We start from the raw sequence: 7,500 nt of genomic DNA on the forward strand, positions 1-7,500 counted from the left end.
TACAAACCCAAGCTATCTACACATGAAAAACACATTTACACACCTGAAAACATAACACATTACACACTTACACATCTGAAAATGCCCAAAAACTGTGTCCCTCTTCTACCTGGCTGTTGCTCACACCTGCACCACCAACACTTGATTTGAATTAGTGTGATGTGAGTAAACCACAGAAACTTTCAATCAAGTCAATACAGACACTGCCACACACACCCAGACACTGCCACACACACCCAGACACTGCCACACACACCCAGACACTGCCACACACACCCAGACGCTGCCACACACACCCAGACACTGCCACACACACCCAGACACTACCACACACACCCAGACACTGCCACACACACCCAGACACTGCCACACACACCCAGACACTGCCACACACACCCAGACACTGCCACACACACCCAGACACTGCCACACACACCCAGACACTGCCACACACACCCAGACACTGCCACACACACTCAGACACTGCCACACACACCCACACACTCCCAAACACACCCAGACACTGCCACACACACCCAAACACTGCCACACACACCCAAACTTTAACCAGATGGCACCACTGCTATAACATCTATTTCTAAAGCTGAACTCTTTGCTCAAACCTTTGCTAAAAACTCTACCTTGGATGATTCTGGGCTTGTTGCTCCCTCTCCTCCACCCTCTGACTACTTCATGCCACGTATTAAAATTCTTTGCAATGATGTTTTCCATGCCCTCGCTGGCCTAAACAATCGGAAGGCTTATGGACCTGATGGGGTCCCTCCTATTGTTCTCCGAAACTGTGCCTCCGTGCTTGCACCTTGCTAGTCAAACTCTTTCAGCTCTGTCTGTCAACATCTACCTTTCCTTCTTGCTGGAAGTTTGCCTACATTCAACCTGTTTCTAAAAAGGGTGACCGCTCTAATCCCTCAAACTACCGTCCTATTGCTTTAATTTCCTGCCTATCTAAAGTTTTTGAATCTATCCTCAACAGGAAGATTCTTAAACATCTATCACTTCACAACCTTCTATCTGATCGCCAGTATGGGTTCCGTCAAGGCCTCTCTACTGGTGATCTTCTAGCTTTCCTTACTGAGTCTTGGTCATCCTCTTTTAGAGACTTTGGTGAAACTTTTTTTGTTGCCTTGGACATAACAAAAGCCTTTGATGGAGTCTGGCACAAAGCTTTGATTTCCAAACTACCCTCCTACGGTTTCTATCCTTCTCTCTGTAACTTCATCTCAAGTTTCCTTTCTGACCATTCTATTGCTGCTGTGGTAGACGGTCACTGTTCTTTTCCTAAATCTATTAAAAGTGGTGTTCCTCAGGGTTCTGTCCTGTCACCCACTCTCTTCTTATTATTCATTAATGATCTTCTAAACCAAACTTCTTGTCCTATCCACTCCTACGCTGATGATACCACCCTGCACTTTTCCACGTCTTTTCATAGACGTCCAACCCTTCAGGAGGTAAACATATCACGCAGGGAAGCCACAGAACGCCTGACTTCTGATCTTTCTAAAATTTCTGATTGGGGCAGAGCAAACTTGGTATTGTTCAATGCCTCAAAAACTCAATTCCTCCATCTATCAACTCGACACAACCTTCCAGACAACTATCCCCTCTTCTTCAATGACACTCAACTGTCCCCCTCTTCTACACTGAACATCCTCGGTCTGTCCTTTACTTATAATCTGAACTAGCTAAAACAGCTTCTATGAAGTTAGGTGTTCTGAGATGTCTCCACCAGTTTTTCTCACCCCCCCAGCTGCTAACTCTGTACAAGGGCCTTATCCATCCATGTATGGAGTATGCTTCACATGTCTGGGGGGGTTCCACTCATACTGCTCTTCTAGACAGGGTGGAATCAAAAGCTTTTCATCTCATCAACTCCTCTCCTCTAACTGACTGTCTTCAGCTCCTCTCTCACTGCCGCAATGTTGCTTATCTACCTGTCTTCTACCGCTATTTTCATGCCAACTGCTCTTCTGATCTTGCTAACTGCATGCCTTCCCTCCTTTCTCAGCCTCGCTGCACAAGACTTTCTTCTTTCTCTCACCCCTATTCTGTCCACCTCTCTAACGCAAGAGTTAACCAGTATTCTCAATCATTCATCCCTTTCTCTGGTAAACTCTGGAACTCCCTGCCTGCTTCTGTATTTCCACCTTCCTATGACTTGAATTCCTTCAAGAGGGAGGTTTCAAGACACTTATCCACCAATTTTTGACCACTGCTTTGACCCTTTTATGGGACTGGCATTTCAGTGGGCATTTTTTTTTTTTATTAGATTTTTGTTGCCCTTGGCCAGTATCCTTCCTACATAAAAAAAAAAAACACTGCCACACACACCCAGACACTGCCACACACACCCAGACACTGCCACACACACCCAGACACTGCCACACACACCCAGACACTGCCACACACACCCAAACACTGCCACACACACCCAGACACTGCCACACACACCCAAACACTGCCACACACACCCAAACACTGCCACACACACCCAGACACTGCCACACACACCCATACACTGCCACACACACCCAGACACTGCCACACACACCCAAACACTGCCACACACACCCAGACACTGCCACACACACCCAAACACTGCCACACACACCCAAACACTGCCACACACACCCAGACACTGCCACACACACCCAGACACTGCCACACACACCCAGACACTGCCACACACACAAAAACTGCCTTAAAGCTTAATACAGTCAGAGAGAGAGAGAGAGAGAGAGAGAGAGAGAGAGAGAGAGAGAGAGAACCCTGACAACACTAATTAATTCCATCATTATTTCCTTAATTAATAGCAGTCATTCACATTTCAACAATAACGAAATAATGAACTTTAATAAATCTTAAAAAAAAAAATATATATATCTTGGGTAGTGATATTGTTATACTCTTCAATAATATTCATAATATCATTTCTTCGTGTCTGTGTATCAAACCGAACCATTTCAAGCTTAATCTTGTTTCTTGACCTTCCTGTCTTCTGTCTTGCTCTGTATTGACCTTGTGACCTTTGCAATTCCTTAAACTGGATTTCTATGGTAATGCTAATTTATTTATTTATTTATTTCTTATTTTATTTATTTATTTATTTTTTGTTTATAGATGGAGTTTGCAGAAGCAGTGAAAGCTTTGGCGCAGGACAAGGAAAGGGTTATTGAAGATTTGAAGATTAGGATTCAGCTTCTAACAGATGAGTGTGACAGAAGAAGAGGAGGAGGAGGAGGAAGGGAAAAATGTTGGAGGACAGATATTGCAAGAAAATGTTGAATTGAAGGTAAGAGATGTGTTTGAGTATGTTTGAGTGTGTTTTGGTGTGTTTTGGTGTGTTTTGAGTGTGTTTGGGTGTGTTTTGAGTGTATTTGGGTGTGTTTTGGTGTGTTTTGGTGTGTTTGAGTATGTTTGAGTGTGTTTTGGTGTGTTTTTGGTGTGTTTTGAGTGTGTTTGGGTGTGTTTTGAGTGTGTTTGGGTGTGTTTGGGTGTGTTTGAGTATGTTTGAGTGTGTTTGGGTGTGTTTGGGTGTGTTTTGAGTGTGTTTGGGTGTGTTTTGGTGTGTTTGAGTATGTTTGAGTGTGTTTGGGTGTGTTTTGAGTGTGTTTTGGGTGTTTTGAGTGTGTTTTGAGTGTGTTTCACCAAGTGCTGTTCACTGTCAACAGACACACTCACACATTGTCCTCTCCCTCTCTCTCTCTCTCTCAGAATCAGATCACCTCACTGCAGAAAAAAGTCAGAAATTTGGAAACTGAACTGGCAAGAGCAAAACGGTTTTCATTTGTGACGCAGCAGAGCACCACCACCACCACTGCCACCACCGCCACCGCTGCTGCCGCTGCCACCGACATGACGGCCTCCACAGCCTCAATGACTGTTAATGAAGACACAAGAGAGAATTTGGTACGTTAGGTTAGGTTTACCAGTGTCTCTCTTCTGAATCACTGTGCTTTGTAACTGCCACTGTTTTGCAAGGCCACAGGGATGTTTAGCTGGGTTCTCAAGAGTGTTTCTCCTACACAAATGTTGTTAATCTGTCACTGGAACCATAAAAACACCCTTGAAAACCTGCATTTTAAAAGAGTGTTTCTCCTGTCATTAATGCATAAATGAACACCCTTGAAAACACAGGTCACTTCAGTTAGAGCATTTTAAAAGAGTGTTTCTCCTGTCAGTAATGCAGAAATGTTGTTAATCTGTCGCAGAAATGTTGTTAATCTGTCGCAGAAATGTTGTTAATCTGTTGCAGAAATGTTGTTAATCTGTTGCTAGAACCATAAAAACACCCTTGAAAACCCACATCACTTTAAGTTGAGCCTTTTAAAAGAGTGTTTCTCCTGTCATTAATGCAGAAATGAACACCCTTGAAAACATGCGTCACTTCAACTAGAGCCTTTTAAAAGAGTGTTTCTTCTGTTAATAATACATAAATGTTAATCTGTCACTGGAACCATAAAAACACCCTTGAAAACCTGCGTCACTTCAGCTAGAGCATTTTAAAAGAGTGTTTCTCATGTCAGTAATGCAGAAATGTTGTTAATCTGTCACTGCAACTGTAAAAACACCCTTGAAAACCTGCATCACTTCAACTACAGCCTTTTAAAAAACTGTTTCTCCTGTCAGTAATGCAGAAATGTTGTTAATCTGTCACTGCAACTGTAAAAACACCCTTGAAAACCTGCATCACTTCAAGTACAGCCTTTTAAAAGAGTGTTTCTCCTGTCAGTAATCCAGAAATGTTGTTAATCTATCACTGCAACTGTAAAAACACCCTTGAAAACCTGCATCACTTCAATTAGAGCCTTTCAAAAGAGTGTTTCTTTTGTCAGTAATGCAGAATTGTTGTTAATCTGTCACTGCAACTGTAAAAACACCCTTGGAAACCCACGTCACTTCAACTACAGCCTTTTAAAAGATTCTTTCTTCTGTCTGTAATGCAGAAATGTTGTTAGTCTGTCACTGGAACTGTAAAAACACTCTTGAAAACCTGCATCACTTCAGCTAGAGCCTTTTAAAAGAGTGTTTCTTCTGTCAGTAATGCAGAAATGTTGTTAATCTGTCACTGCAACTGTAAAAACACCCTTGAAAACCCACATCACTTCAATTACAGCCTTTTAAAAGAGTGTTTCTCCTGTCAGTAATGCAGCAAAGTGTTTCTCCTGTTAGATACAATGCTGAGAATAGTCTGTGTCCATATTACTTGATACAGAAGCCACATCCTCACTCTGTCACGTCTTTGGGGGAACTGAAGAAAAACTGAGGCTGGTGTTAGCATAGTAATAATAATGATAGCAATAATTTTAAGGTATTTATGTATGTATATAGTCACCCTTGTCATGTCCCCTGTGCCACTTGAAGACCCCCACCACACCCCCTCTTAGTCACCCTTGTCATGTCCCCTGTGCCACTTGAAGATCCCCACCAGAACCCCCTCTTAGTCACCCTTGTCATGTCCCCTGTGCCACTTGAAGACCCCCACCAGACCCCCTCTTAGTCACCCTTGTCATGTCCCCTGTGCCACTTGAAGACCCCCACCAGATCCCCTCTTAGTCACCCTTGTCATGTCCCCTGTGCCACTTGAAGACCCCCACCAGACCCCCCTCTTAGTCACCCTTGTCATGTCCCCTGTGCCACTTGAAGACCTCCACCAGTCACTCTTATGACATCCTCTCTCTCTCTCTCTCTCTCTCTCTCTCTCTCTCTCTCTCTCTCTCTCTCTCTCTCTCTCTCTCTCTCTCTCTCTCTCTCTCTCTCTCTCTCTCTCTCTCTCTCTCTCTCTCTCTCTCTCTCTCTCTCTCTCTCTCTCTCTCTCTCTCTCTCTCTCTCTCTCTCTCTCTCTCTCTCTCTCTCTCTCTCTCTCTCTCTCTCTCTCTCTCTCTCTCTCTCTCTCTCTCTCTCTCTCTCTCTCTCTCTCTCTCTCTCTCTCTCTCTCTCTCTCTCTCTCTCTCTCTCTCTCTCTCTCTCTCTCTCTCTCTCTCTCTCTCTCTCTCTCTCTCTCTCTCTCTCTCTCTCTCTCTCTCTCTCTCTCTCTCTCTCTCTCTCTCTCTCTCTCTCTCTCTCTCTCTCTCTCTCTCTCTCTCTCTCTCTCTCTCTCTCTCTCTCTCTCTCTCTCTCTCTCTCTCTCTCTCTCTCTCTCTCTCTCTCTCTCTCTCTCTCTCTCTCTCTCTCTCTCTCTCTCTCTCTCTCTCTCTCTCTCTCTCTCTCTCTCTCTCTCTCTCTCTCTCTCTCTCTCTCTCTCTCTCTCTCTCTCTCTCTCTCTCTCTCTCTCTCTCTCTCTCTCTCTCTCTCTCTCTCTCTCTCTCTCTCTCTCTCTCTCTCTCTCTCTCTCTCTCTCTCTCTCTCTCTCTCTCTCTCTCTCTCTCTCTCTCTCTCTCTCTCTCTCTCTCTCTCTCTCTCTCTCTCTCTCTCTCTCTCTCTCTCTCTCTCTCTCTCTCTCTCTCTCTCTCTCTCTCTCTCTCTCTCTCTCTCTCTCTCTCTCTCTCTCTCTCTCTCTCCTCTGCAGCCACACCAAGCCAGCCCACTCCTGTCTCATGGTACCATCGCCTTTAATTCCTGCCAGACTGGGGACACTGTGTTGGTGCTTTAGGGTGCACTACATGGCCACTACAAAGTGTTGCAGGAAGGTGTCTCCTCACAACACTTGCATTTCCTACACTCTGATGCTTACAACTTGCTGGGATTCACCAAAGGTGAGTGTGTGTGTGTGTGTGTGTGTGTGTGTGTGTGTGAGTAAGTGTGACTTGCTGGCCAGAGATGCTTAGCCTTGTTTTCAAGAGCGTTTCTTCCGTCAGTAATGCAGAAATGTTGTTAATCTGTTACTGCAACTGTAAAAACACTCTTGAAATTCTGTATCACTTCAACTACAGCCTTTTAAAAGAGTGTTTCTCCTGTCAGTAATGGAGAAATGCTGTTAATCTGTCACTGCAACTGTAAAAACACCCTTGAAAACCCACATCACTTCAAGAAGAGCCTTTTAAAAGAGTATTTCTCCTGTCAGTAATGCAGAAATGGTTAATCTGTTGCTGCAACTCTAAAAACACCCTTGAAAACCTGCATCACTTTAACTACAGCCTTTTAAAAGAGTGTTTCTCCTGTCATTAATGCAGAAATGTTGTTAATCTGTCACTGCAACTGTAAAAACATCCTTGAAAACCTGTGTCACTTCAACTAGAGCCTTTTAAAAGAATGTTTTTCCTGTCAGTATTGCAGAAATGTTATTAATCTGTCACTGCAACTGTAAAAACACCCTTGAAAACCCGCGTCACTTCAACTAGAGCCTTTTAAAAGTGTGTTTCTCCTGTCAGTAATGTAGAAATGTTGTTAATCTGTCACTGCAACTGTAAAAACACCCTTGAAAACCTGCATCACTTCAACTCCAGTCTTTGCAAACTAGTGGAGGTGCGGCCAGAAATTTTGTAAAATATATTCTTGTGTATGTGTGTGTGTGTGTGTGTGTGTGTGTGTGTGTGTGTGTGT

The 7,500-nt window shown here is 43.9% G+C and overlaps 1 long non-coding RNA gene across 1 annotated transcript in view; it reads left to right on the forward strand.

Moving 5' to 3' along the window:
• The window catches only part of LOC135095348 (uncharacterized), a 9,800-nt gene that overhangs the window by 1,001 nt on the left and 1,299 nt on the right, over positions 1 to 7,500 (forward strand). Inside the window, exons 3-5 of the long non-coding RNA XR_010264330.1 lie at positions 3,139 to 3,310; positions 3,733 to 3,927; positions 6,527 to 7,500. The exon at positions 6,527 to 7,500 is cut by the window's right edge and continues 1,299 nt beyond it. This is a non-coding gene — a long non-coding RNA (uncharacterized LOC135095348). The remainder of the gene's footprint in view (positions 1 to 3,138; positions 3,311 to 3,732; positions 3,928 to 6,526) is intronic.

Source organism: Scylla paramamosain, chromosome 48, assembly GCF_035594125.1.
Source record: "Scylla paramamosain isolate STU-SP2022 chromosome 48, ASM3559412v1, whole genome shotgun sequence".
In the NCBI taxonomy this organism is placed as follows: Eukaryota; Metazoa; Arthropoda; class Malacostraca; order Decapoda; family Portunidae; genus Scylla; species Scylla paramamosain.